Source organism: Oratosquilla oratoria, chromosome 31, assembly GCF_046742065.1.
Source record: "Oratosquilla oratoria isolate Oo_2021 chromosome 31, ASM4674206v1, whole genome shotgun sequence".
NCBI classification, from domain to species: domain Eukaryota; kingdom Metazoa; phylum Arthropoda; class Malacostraca; order Stomatopoda; family Squillidae; genus Oratosquilla; species Oratosquilla oratoria.
Window position 1 is genome coordinate 5,778,609 of NC_134807.1, and position 15,000 is coordinate 5,793,608.

The window sequence follows — 15,000 nt, forward strand, 5'->3', positions numbered from 1 at the left end:
GTTGTTTATGTTAATTTTTTTCAATCCTGGTTGGTACTGTTTATTTTATTCTACCTATCGCTAACGTATCTGAATAATTTCTTGAGTACTGGGTAGTACTTTTTATTTTATTGTACCTATCACTAAAGTATTTGATTAATTTCTTCAGTACTGGTTGGTATTTTTTATTTGATTGTACCTATTTTGCGACACTGCTTCTGACCCAGGGCAGTGGACAGGATGCAGGGATGACCCGTCATCCAGGAGGTGCCAAGATAAGAGAGAGGGAGGAGGGTGGAGGGGAGTGGAATATATAGGAAATGGAATGGGTGGGAGTGGTTTCTATGCCTTTTTCTTTTTGGCTACCCTCCGTGTAAGGGGGAAGAAGCCGTTGGTATATGTATGTATATGTATGTATCAGTAGAATATCTGATTAATTTATTTTAGTACTAGTTGGTATTTTTTATTTTATTGTACCTATCACTAAAGTATCTAATTAATTTCTTCAGTACTATATGATACTTTTCATTTTATTCTACCTATCACCAAAGTGTTTGATTAATTCTTTTAGTACTTTGTGGTACTTTTCATTTTATGCCACATATCACCAAAGTATTTGATTAATTTCGCGACATTTTCCTGATGGCAAAATGGCCTGTTTCATTCATGTACATGACACACCTGCAACATCGAAGGGACTGAAAGTTTATATAAGTAAATAAATCTAAGAAAATAATATATACGATGTAACATTACTTCAGGCAGTGGAGGCCTGTGGCAGTGAAATTTCGTGAAGTTATCCAACGTGCAACGAAAATCAAAATTAAACGAATGACTTTTAACCCGAAATTATATACCTTCGTCAAGCGCAGTTCTCGAGCCGCCTCCTGCAAGTTCGTAAGGATTACTCTCGTGTAAATACACCGGAGTGACAAAATCAGACATGTTGCACCAACAAGGCGGAGCGACAGACTTCAGCAGCGTCCTCATCCACGTATTCACCTGACGAAAAAGGAAGGGGGAACTATTACAAAGGATTACAAAGGCGGAGCATGCTGACAGGAGACCTTTTGGTCCATAACTAGGTCGGATGGAACAAAATATATAATAGTAAATAAATAGATAAATAAATAAATAAATAAATGAATAAATAAATGAATAAATAGATAAATAAATGAATAAAAGTATAATAACATAAATGGTAATAGATCAAATAAATAAATGAATGCATAGGTATAGTTAGATGATAAACAAACAGGTAAATAATAAATAATGATAAATTGACATGTAACTAATATCAAATGTGAATCAATCAAGTAATAAACAGACAAATTATAACAAAACAAATAAACAAATGATATAAGATAAATGGCAGTCATTACAGCATTTTGCTCAGGTGTTTATCTAAATGATTAAATTCATCTGGAGGGAAAAATCCTTATGGTAAGGTGGTTAAGAGAAATAGGTTTGATACATTTGCAATGGGGGGACGGAGAGGTGGGGTCGCCGATTTAATGAAGCGGCCTTGCTGTGGATGTGCTGTGTCTTGCGACACTGCTTCTGACCCAGGGCAGTGGACAAGGTGCAGGGATGACCTGTCCTCCAGGAGGTGCTCAGATAAGAGGGAGGGTGGAGGGGTGTGGAGTGTATTCAGGGATGGAATGGGTGGAAATTATTTTATGCCTTGTCCTTTTTGGCTACCTCCCTTGTAAGGGGGAAAAAGCCTTGGATGTTTCTGATTCACCCGACGAAAAAGAAAGGGAAGTTCTGTAGATGGTCGAAAACATCTCGGGGCAAAAATCCTTGTGGTAAGGTGGTTAATAAGGATCAGTTTGAGTACGTTGTTTAATACTGGATGTTTCTCTAGTTTCATAACATTCTTTTTCCACACCTGATTCGCTTAAAGACAGAGAAATGAAAATCTCATAAACCAAATCATGGATAAATAAGATTTCAGTATACACTGCGATGAGAAATGATGTGATGTGATTACATGGGAACAGGAAAATTTGAATACATGAAACGAAATATTTCGGCGAATATATGATGACGGAAACTGAACGAGTCGGAAAGGATATTTCATTGCTATAGGAAGCACTGAGTGGTTTTATTTGTAATATTCGTTCAGATTAACTTGACGGAGATATGTTTTGACGAAAATATATGATAACACAAACTGAATGACATGGAAAGGATATTTCATTATTATAGGAAACGCTGAGTGGTTTTATTTGTAATATTCGTTCAGATTAACTTGACGGAGATATGTTTTGACGAAAATATATGACAACTCAAACTGAACAACATGGAAAGGATATTTCATTCTTATAGGAAACACTTAGTGATTTTATCTGTAACTTTCGTTCAGATTAATTTAACGGAGATATGTTTTGACGAAAAGAAATGAGAATAAGGTCTTGAGTCATACTCATGATGATATTGCATAGCTATTACCATTTGTAATATATCTCTTCGCATTAAGTTCTTTGTTTCTTTTTTCATAGACCTCTCTTGGCCAATTCTACACATTTTCATCCGTATTAGGACTAGATAGTTTGTTATTAAGGCTATTTCAAGTGACTATCTTCCTACAACTGTTGTTTAAAGAAATCGAGGTAATTCTTGAAGGTTTGATTTAATTTAAAACACAAGTTCTTGCTGAAGGGGTAAAAAAAAATAATAAAGTAAAAATAAGGGTCAGTATTTAGTAGCCTTGTCTCACCTCTTTTCACCATCCGACTAACTTTAACTGAATGAAATTGCGTAGTTTTTACTAAAGAAATGAATTTTTAAAGAATGATGGTATAGGGAGGGAACTGAGATAGCTTTTACCCACGTAGCCTATCAGAGGGTCATACTTTCAGAGAAATCTAAATGTCCTGTTTTAACCAGCCCAAAATCTGCAAAGGACATTTCTTATACGCAAAGGATTAATATATCTCTTTTTCAGCGCCTGGGATCATTCTAGATTTTATACAATACTCGTGCGTTAAACGGAACAAAATAATCTAGTTTGATAATATCACCATAAAAGAGGAACCAATCTCGTTCGTACTGAATAGGCCTTTTATTGTTAGTTTGCCTGACTCCAGGCTATTGAACTCAAACCTGTGGAGCCGTCTCGTTAGTATAGAGGTTCTTCGGATCCTGAACGCCGAGCAACACCCTAGCAAAGGCGTCAAAAGGCATATCAGTGGCTGTATAATCCATAAATCTAGCGGAAAAAAAAAAAATATATATATATATATATATGTATATATATATATATATATATATATATATATATATATATATATATATATATATATATATATATATATATATATGTATATATATATGTACATAGTCATTTGTATACCCCTTTATTTATTCATGTATTTGTTTATCCATTTATTCATTTATTTATTCTTTTGTTATTCATTTATTCACTTATCTTTTCATTTATTTATTCATATATTTATTAACTTGTTTATTTCCTTATACATTTTCATTTTCCTATTCATATATTTACATATTTATATATTTATTTGTGTACTTATCTATTCTCCTATCTATTAATTTATTGATTGACTGTCCTATATATCTATCTACTGATATATTTTTCCTTTTATATCACCATTATCAAAAATTTCACCGTCATGATTGACGTCATCTTGGCCAACTTATGCCCATGGAACTTAATTCGTGCCGCCATATTTGCACCAAAGAATTGAGTATTCGATTGTCTTCCTAGTACAAATCACTTGTGATATACATTACCCTTTAAGCACAGCCTGTTCGAATTATAAGATTCTTTGTACACAATGCTCCTGATAAACATGGCTATTGATACTTATACTATTCGGTTTATATTCTTTTTGATATGGAGTTCGACAATAAACATCATTTTTGAATCACATACAGGTTCATGTATCGTGTACATCATTTTATCCAAATTTTGTTGTAAGCACATCCCTCCTGATATATGTCACATTTGTTGCACAATCATCTTGATATACACATCATTTGATACACATCCATCCTCATAAAGCATCTTCCTTTATGGACAATCATTGTACGTTCACTCGTGATGCAAAGCAATTTGTTCAAAGATCACTGATGAAAATTCTTCTTCATTCACATCACGTTCTATTTACATTCCATTTACTCCACATCCTTCCTGTTTCACATAGTCATGCACATCACTATTCATTCATATCCCGTTGGATACATATCACTATTCATACACATCACGATGGATGTACATCACTATTCATGTGCAGTCCGTTCAGTGCACATAACTATTCATGCCCATCCCGTTGGATGTGCTTAACTATTCATGCCCATCCCGTTGGATGCACATCACTATTCATGCATATCACTATTCATGCACATACCGATGGATGTACATCACTATTCATGTGCAGTCCGTTCAGTGCACATATTCATGCCCATCCCGTTGGATGTACATAACTATTCATGCCCATCCCGTTGGATGCACATCACTATTCATGCACATCCCGTTGGATGCACATCACTGTTCATGCACATACCATTGGATTCACATCACTATTCATGCACATCACTATTCATGTACATCCCGTTGGATGTACATCACTATTCATGCACATCAATATTCATGCACATCCCGTTGGATGCACATCTATTCATGCGCATCACTATGCATGCACATCCCATTGAATGGACCTCACTATTCATGCACATCTCGTTGGATACACATCACTATTCAAGCACATCACTATTCATGCACTTCCCAATGGATGCAGATCATTATTCATGCACATCCTGTTGGATGCAGATCCACGCACATCCCGTTGTATGCAGATCACTATCCACGCACATCGCAATGGATGCAGATCAATATTCACGCACATCCCGTTGGATGCAGATCGCTATCCACGCACATCCTAATGGATGCAGATCACTATTCATACACATCACTATTCATGCACATTCCGTTGGATGCAGATCACTATTCATGTACATCCCAGTCGGTGCGCACCCCACCGCATGCATACATCCTTCGCGTCTGAAGCGAATCATGCAAGGAATAGGTTCGGCAGCTCAGCCAATCGCGCCAAGAGAGGCTGCAGTCTATTTGCTTCCTCGAATTGGGCGAGTACGCAGCGGTTTAGCTAAAGTCAGTCCGGCCGAGTTTAGTCAGTTCGCTACCCAGTGGGTACCATGGAGATGAGTTAAGTAGTCTAAATGAGAAGAAATTTGATCATTCTTAACCGAACGGGTGCCGTAGAGATGGATAAAATCGTATAGTGACTGGCAGAATAAAAGGGAACAATTTTGTTCTAAGCGGAAGAGGTTAACGTTTTCCGTGGGTTGGGATACTTGGCATAGTTTGTCAATTGTCTTACGACGGACTATTTTGTCTGATTCTTTTTATTTCATTGATATGCATGAAGAGTAGCAACGTACCACCAGTAACCTTTGCAACACTGTGTGGTACTTTGTCAGATTTATTCGCCCGAAATTGTACAGAGAAGTAATGAACTTCGTTTTCCTCGTCTTCCTCACAACACTACCGAGAATCAAAGGCCCCGAAATCTGCATTGAGGAACACGGACGCTGTGCGCAGTCTATTGGTGGCAGTATGCAAACGAATCCACTTTTCGAGATTCACGGGTTTATGATTCTTACTGATTTACGAAAACAGAAGTTAGCAGTGGGCTAAGACGAAGGGAACTTATACCAACTTAACTACGGACAGACTTGTCACCTTTAGTTTATGTTGTTTTGAGAAACCAATGTGAACTGCGTGAACTGGTTGACGCTAAGGCTTGAACCTGCATCTTTTTAATTAAGAGGCAGGATCAAATTCGGACGCGTCATGGTGATACACATTAAATGTTAGATCTTCGAGTTGTATATTTGTTATTGGAGCCTGGCATGGACGGCCTTAGAGAATGAAATATTTCTTTTAACCACTTAGCTCTTATTACAACCCCGCAGGTGAATAAAGACACCTGGTGTTGACTAGATCAGAAGAAGCAAAAGACATCGTATAAAAAAATAAGCTAAATTCTTTCAATTCATTCACCATCTCCTAACTCATTTAGTTGAATAGTAATGCTCAGTATTAGCAAGATTAAATACTATCCAAGGTGACACTGTGTCAAAAGAAATTAACATAGATTTCTTAGAGTCGTCAGAAACGTGAATTTTCTTCGCATTGTTTCTGTATGTAATGGTCGTATGTCTGAATGGTATAAAGTGTTTACAACAGACATGTACCTTAAGAAGGAATATGAAAGTTATGAAACAATACTCTATAACCAGCTTAAGACATCTAATACAAGGAACCGAAGGATGGTTAGACAATTCCACAAAAAAAAAAAAAAAAAAAAATCATAGTTGCCAGAGATTGAAAATTCATTCAAGGTTAATCACACTTATATCTAATCATACAAGTATAAAGTTGAGGTCTTGCCAACATAACAGGGTACAACCTGATACTAACCAGAATGAAATCTGCAATGGACGGTCCTGTGCCAAAGACGCCAAAATGTATTTGACCAGAAGCAAGATTACGGTCCAGAAGGTCGCAATTCGAATCTTCAATATTTTCTCTCTTCCTTGGCGGAAATGGCGAAGTTTGCGTCGGATATTACCGGCGCAAACTTCAGCGCCGCCATCGCCATCACTTTTATTCAGCAAGGCAGGAGGAAACCTCTTAAGTTAAAAGACTCAAAACTGTGTTGATTGAGCAATTCATTCCTATGATGTGCTGTGTAGTTCCTTATGTATGAATGTATGACCGATGTATGTATGTATGTATGTATGTATGTATGTATGTATGTATGTATGTATGTATGTATGTATGTATGTATGTATGGATGGATGGATGTATGTATGTATGTATGCATGTATAAGTGTATTTAGGTATATTGGTATGTATGAGTGTATGAATAAATTTATATATGCATGTATGTATGAATATAAATATATGCATATATGCATGTATGTATGTATGTATGTATGTATGTATGTATGTATGTATGTATGTATGTGTGTATGTATTTATGTATGTATGTATGTATATGTGCATGTATATATACATATATGTATGTATGTGTATATGTATGCATGTGTGTGCTGGTTGCATAATGGGAATCATGCTGATGTCGCACATTCAGCAGTGAATGTTAGATGCCCGGATGTTATGGACCTTATCAGTGATGATAAGGTTATAGCTCATTCGTTGGAAGGTGGTGCGCACACGAAGACAGATGCGGTGTTGTATTGTGTTGTAGGGATGAGCTTAGATGTTTGACTTTACCCAGAAAGCCTAAAGCCTTTGGGTACGTTCACACTGAGGAAGATGGGGTCAGAGCAGGGCTCTGAATCAGTACTATTCCCCACCAACCCTGTGGGTTCGCCTGTGTGTGTGTGTGTGTGTGTGTGTGTGTGTGTGTGTGTGTGTGTGTGTGTGTGTGTGTGTGTGTGTGTGTGTGTGTGTGTGTGTGTGTGTGTGTGTGTGTGTGTGTGTCTGTGTGTGTGTGTGCATGTGTGCGTGTGTATGTGTGCGTATGTGTGAGTGTGTCAGTCACCATGGTCTTGGATCACGTATTGGACTCGTGATCAACAGCTATTACCCTTTTGGATGAGAGCGCAGAGGTACACACACACACACACACATACATACACACACACACACACACACACACACACACACACACACACACACACACACACACACACACACACACACACACACACACACACACAAAACACATCTTGTGCGGATGTGTATGGGTATATGGAACAAAATACTAGTTGAAGCGATGTCTTTCAAACAATCTATTCCGGCAGTCGCGAAGCCTCTAACTTAGGTCCCTGATACAGTAAGCCCCGTCATGTTACCATATTGCTACGCAGAACGTCTAAAGAACCGTAATCAGTTATAAAGTCTTGTGTCATGGGTGGGTGGCGACTGAAAAGTACAACCAATGGCCCGTTTTATACGGCGGACAACGTCGCCAGCCTGGCGTAGTAGCGTTTAAACGAGTCTTTCGCTTTCACGATGTGAATCTTATGGAACAAATCACTACTTGCAGCTGTTTTTTCAAAGTAATATATACATATATATATATATATATATATAAATATTCATATATATACATATATTATATATATATACACATATATGAATACATATATATATATTCATATATATATACATACTATATGTATATATATATGCATATATATATATATATATATATATATATACATACATGTATATATGTATATATATATGTATATGTATGTATATATATATATATATATATATATATATATATATCAACCACAATACATTGTAATTCTAAGCCTTTAACATCGAGAGACTCGAAGAGGCCAACATGCAGAAATTGAAACGTGGTACGGCCAAGCACTCGAACCTGGGCTAGCACGTGATAAGTGTTAGTGACTTAACCCATGGTGCAATCGGTTAAGTCACTAACACTTGTCGCGTGCTAGCCCAGGTTCGAGTCCTTGGCCATACCACGTTTGAATTTATGCATATTGGCCTCCTCGAGTCTCTAGAGGTTGATGGATTAGAATTAAAGTGTATTGTGGTTGATAAAAATGTATATTTGTTCACTGGGACCCATTTAGTGTTGTACATATATATATATATATATATATATATATATATATATATATATATATATATATATATATATATATATATACATTCTTAATAAATTGAGATACCACGAACAACACAGCAGCCTTCACTCTTCTTCCCTCTCTGTATTCGAATCCTGTTCCTCTGCTCTCACATACATACAACCAACCCCGCGCCCGGCATCGCTGCTCGACGCCCTGAGAGACCGCGGCGTCCCCGTTTTTCGACAAGACCCTGGCACGCCTCCAGCTTCCACTACGGGAGGAGGCAGCCAAGGTGGAGGAGGAGGAGGAGGAGGAGGAGGAGGAGGAGGAGGAGGAGGAGGAGGAGGAGGAGGAGGAGGTGGAGGAGGAGGAGGAGAATGAGGAGGAGGAGGAGGACGCCACGTCCAGGGGGCGACGGGCGTGCATTGTGCTGCTTCAGCCGTGCCAGTACTGCATTCTCTGAAGGATGACGTGGGGAGAGTGAAGGGGCGGAGAGTGTGTTCGGTTGAATGGATGGTGGAAGAGGTGGATGTAGTGTGTGGTGAGTGTGATGACATAGTTGGGATAAAAGAAGTGATGGAGAATTGATAAAGCTGATGGATAAGAAGAGGGAAGTAGAGGAAAAAGAAGAGGAATGTGAAGGAGACACTAAAAAATTTGAAGGAATAAAATTTTTGGAGTGTGGTAAAGGAAGAAAAGAACAAAGAAGAGGAAAAAGAGGAGTGTGAGTACCAGAAGAAGAAAGAGGAAGAAGAGGAAGAGGAAGAGGAAGAGGAAAAAGAAGGAGATAAAATCAAATAAGCAAACGAGGAGGAATTATTTTGTAATGATAAGAAGAACATGAAGAGAACTCGAGAGAAATTGAGGACAGAAAAAAGATGATGGAAGCGTAAAGAAGCAAAAATTAATAAAATTATGGTGTTTGAGAAAGAGGAGAGAGAGAAAGGAGGGGGGAGAAAACGAAGAAGTAGGAGGAAAAAAGAGTAAAGGAGGTGGAGGAGGAATAAGCGAAGAAGATAGAGGAAGAAGACAAGGATTAAGAACAGGAAAAGGAGGAAAAAGGCCAGGAAAAGTAGGAGTAGGAGGAGGAGGAGGATGAAGTTGATAGGAGGAGGAATAGGAGGAGGAAAAAGAGAAAGAAGAAATAGAAGAAGAGGATGAGGAATAGGGTCAGGAGGGCAAGGGTCTAGACTGAGAATAATGTTCAGGAATGAAAGCTTTCAGGAAAAATAAATGTTTAAGTTGATAACGTCTCCCTTCGGACATTCTGACGCTTAATATACAGCACTGAACTATACAGACCGATATACAATGCACACAGGCATCTTCTCTTTCGCTCAGGCTACTTATAAATACTAGTTAATGATTCTTTGGGGAAAAATAATTAAAACTTTGTTGGGCTCACGAGAGAAAGAGGAAGACTGTTCAAGAACGTCACAGTACGTAAATCTGCCTTTGGTAATGGCTAGCGGGGCTCAAACTTTTAAGATTCAATTAGACAATTACTGAGCAAGATGTTGCAGGTCTTATTCCGTAACAGAAAAGAAGGTTTTTCGCGGTTTTCGTTTTTCTGTTTTGTTTCGTTTCAAATTGATTGCAAAGATATGATGAATAGAAACTTTGGTACATACACACACATACGCACAGACGCACACACACACACACACACACACACACACACACACACACACACACACACACACACACACACACACACACACACACACACACACACACACACACACACACACACACACACACACACACACACACACACACGACTCGATGGGGTGGTGGTAGAGTTCCCAGCTGCCACTACGGCGGTCCGGGTTTGAATCCCGCCCAGGGCTAAAATAAATTCAGTATCGCTGCGCTGCGAGTCGTTACTCTAAATCTTGTGGGCGGGGAGTTGGAGGTGTGTGTGCGTGTAAGGTCACAGCATTGCCCATATATCGGTCATATATGAGCTCTGAGCTTTCAACCGGGAGAGAAATAGCTATTGATCACGAGACCAACACGTGATCCAAGAACATGATGAATAGTGAATCACACAGACACACACACACACACACACACACACACACACACACACACACACACACACACACACACACACACACACACACACACACACACACACACACACACACACACACGCACATGATGCTTGTGCTTCCGTCTGCCAGATGGAGATAAAAAAAAAACGATATAGGCCATCCAGAACCAAATAAAAAAAAATTGTCAAAAATGATTCAGTGTTTGAAAAGAGGTGAATTATACAGTTGTCCAAGACAACGGTATTCTAATATCCAAAGCTGACCTACATGGCTTGTGAACGTCTTCTCAGACAGTGGAAGCGACTATTTGTGACTTGGTTGTCAGAGTCGGAAATAGAGTGTTCTCTTAGATGAAGATTTATTTATTCACTCACTTTATATATATATATATATACATATATATATATATATATATATATATATATATGTATATGTATATATATACATATTATATATATACATATATATATATATATATATATATATATATATATATATATATATGTATATGTATATATATATACATTCCTTTATCTATTTATTTCTTATACTTGTGTATTTATCTATTCACTTATCCACCTATTTACTTATTTGCTTGTTTATTGGTTTTCAATTTGTTTATGTATTTATTAAGTAAGTTTTTGTCATACATTTATTTGTTTATTTATTGTTTATTTATTTATCTGCTTATTCATCTCTTTACTTATTTTTTCATTCATCTGGTTGTATATTCATTCACTTATCTATCTATTTATGTTTATAGTTTGTTGGTATGCTCTGTACGATGTCACTGAGCTCCTTCAGTGTGATGGATAACTCAATAGATTTTACAATTGATGGAGGAATCTTCGAGCTTCCACGCAATTGAACATACTGCCGCGTGCTTCCGTTAGCTTTGCATTTACAAAACGCTTTGATCGACCTCGGAAAGCGGAAACAAGGAGTAAAAGTGCCGTAGTACCTGAGATTCAAACCCGGACCGTTCAATTGCTAGGCAGTGAAACTAGCCTTTCGGCTACGGCTAGAAGGAGGCAGACCGAAATTGTCCTTTTCGCGGAGATTTTGACCGGTCGTAAAGCGGAACAAGATGGATCAGTCGCCATTTTCTTTAACCGGTTTCGGTCGGGTTTGGGTGTTTTGTTTTGGTTATCCACCATAGACAAACACAAACAAACCTACTGGGATATTATGTTGTAGTATCTGTAAAGACAAAATATCATATTTTGCTTTTGGGGTACCATCGTACTGAAGAGACTAGAGTAATTTTTGGGTTTCTTGAAGAAAAGGCAGTATGAGGACGAATTGACAGGAAATCTAGTGAAACAAAAAAAAAAAAATCTGGATTTGGATGAATGGGTTAGACAGATGAGAGTGTAGGTGGAGGAAGAAGAAACGAAGATGGGCTGGAACTCCTTTATTGCTTATAAGTTTCGACCGACCCGGTCTTCTTCAGTAAGCTGTCTACAAACATCTTGAACCATACAATTATACGCTTATACAGTTCTGGATTTCCTCATTGGTCAGCTTGAAACTGCTCGGAGTAAGAGTAATTGGAAAATGGAAAATGTGGTCCTCCTACTGTTACAGAACGTTCTCTATTTACCCTAAGGTCATCCAGCAGCCTTGTCTCTCCTTTTCCTTTGTGAGAAGAGAAACGTCATAGCGTGTGTGACTGCATGTGAGTCCTGTTGGGACAAAAAAGGAACGTTTCTCATCCCTGTGAGCCCAGAACGTTGTTTCTTTACCCTATGGTCATACAACACCCTCACCCCTTTCTTTTCCTTTATGAGAAGAGAACCGTCTTATCGTGTGTGACTGCGTGTGAGTCCTGTTGGGACAAAAAGAAACGTCTCTCATTCCTGTGAGCGCAGATATTAGCGAATCCCGAAGACCAGGTCTTCGATAAGTGATCCAATAAAGAACTCGGTGCGTCCTTTTATCTGGTGGTTGCCTGCTTAGAGAATGAGAGAGACACGAAGGCATGGACACGTATTGTCCGATCCACTATATGAGGGTTATGACTTGCATAGATTGCTCTGTTCAACGTGAAGATGTTCTTACATCCACTGTCGCTCTCCTTACTCATTCCTAGTCTATCTTGCTCAGATCCAACGCACTATTACGTACGAACCTAACCCATGGAATACCAAATAATATATGATTACTGAATATTCCATGTACTTATATATACATCATACATATGCAGAAGAAATCAATTGAACTTGTGATCCTAATTTAGCAGAAAAACCACTAGGAAAATAACAAAAAGGAGACCAAGAGTTTTCGTTTATTCAGATATTTTCAAGGTACAAGTACAGAAAAAACAAGTATATATACCCAGAGGGTATATACTTGTTTCTTTTCTGTACTTGTACCTTGAAAATGCCTGAATAGACGAAAACGCTCGGTCTCCTTTCTGTTATTTCCCTAGCGGTTTTTCTGCACACATATGTGTTTATATATTTATATATATATATATATATATATATATATATATATACATATATATATATATATATATATATATATATATATATATATATATATATATATATATATATACTAACGATAATAACAGTAATAGGAACTGGTTTTTGGGTAGGAACAAAATTGCAAGCAACCTAAGCCAAATTACATCGTGAGTGACGTTGAGATGGAAACACATCGCCCAGTCTGGTATAGTGGGCTTTGTCCAGTCACTACAAATATTGCGCTGCAAATATAGATTACCACGTCTAGCGTCGATATTTCTTTGTCCTTTTTCTTGTCCTTGTCCTTGTCCTTGTCCTTGTCCTTGTCCTTGTCCTTGTCCTTGTCCTTGTCCTTGTCCTTGTCCTTGTCCTTGTCCTTGTCTTTGTTCCTGACGCCTTATTCTCTTCGTCTTACCCATTCGTCCCCAAATTAGTATCTAGTGAGTAAAAGCAGAGGAAGAAGCACTGCTGGGCGAAACGTAAAATATATTGGACTCCCATACTCTGCGTTTGCCCTCTTCCCTACATTAGTATCTAATCCATTCCCTTTTGCCCAACTCATCTTGACTACTCTGCCTCACGATGTTTTTTGAGTTGACAAATGAACCTAGCTGGAAGGCTTCAGCCTACTCTCCTGACCTACTATAGAAACACGATAACATGACCTCGGGTGTGTTTTGGCCCGGGGTTTTTTAGTTTCGAAATGCCATTTCCTGAGGCCTTCCGGTTAGGCGTTTGAATCCCGTCCTGTTTGGTGGAAATCCTGCTCTGCGCTTCCTGCGTACCACCGGGCCAAAAATGATTCCAGGAACAGAGGCCAGGAAACTAACTGGAGATACTTACACTGGAAACAAAGGGTAACTGGCATCGAATACACATGTACTCTTTCTCTCTCTCTCTCTCTTTTCTCTCTCTCTCTCTCTCTCTCTCTCTCTCTCTCTCTCTCTCTCTCTCTCTCTCTCTCTCTCTCTCTCTCTCTCTCTTTCTCTCGCTCTCTCTCTCTCTCTCTCTCTCTTCTCACCTCCATCTCTTTCTTTCTCTCTTTCCCATCTCTCTCTTTCTCTCTTTTTCCCACTTTCACATTCATTCTCACACAACTAAATATATATAACCAAATACGTCAATTCTCGTACTAAATTAGATACCGACATAATCCAGCTTAAAGTAAAAAACCAAATAAAGACTAAATGTAACAGTTTAAGAAGAGTCAGGGGCCTTGAATGGTAGCTTTTTTCCTACATTTTATAATAATGTAAATAAAATAAGGTAAATGCAATAGGATAAACACACACAAACTCACACACACACACACACACACACACACACACACACACACACACACACACACACACACACACACACACACACACACACACACACACACACACACACACACACACACACACACAGATATATATACATATGTATATATGTATATATATATATATACATATATATATATATATATATACATATATATATATATATATATATATAGAGAGAGAGAGAGAGAGAGAGGGGGGGGATGCACAGAAAATATGAAAAAGTGAGCTTTGCAGGGAGGAGTGATCAGTCGTAAAGGGCTGAGGTAGAAAGGGTTGAACAGCCAGGTTTCATGGGATTGGATGTGGGTGAATGCCTTACCCAATGTACTTGGATAGCCGTGACAAGCAGAAGTCAAGCATTCACTGGTAGTACCAAGGATCTTACTTGAGTTCATGTCATTGGGAGACGAGTTTGAAGGTCATTTTGGTACGAGTACACACGAGATAGAATTTATATAAATTATGTCATTTTTTCTTTTCTACCAGGGTCTATAAAGATATTCATATTCATCATTAGTCACTAGTTCATATTGGTGAACT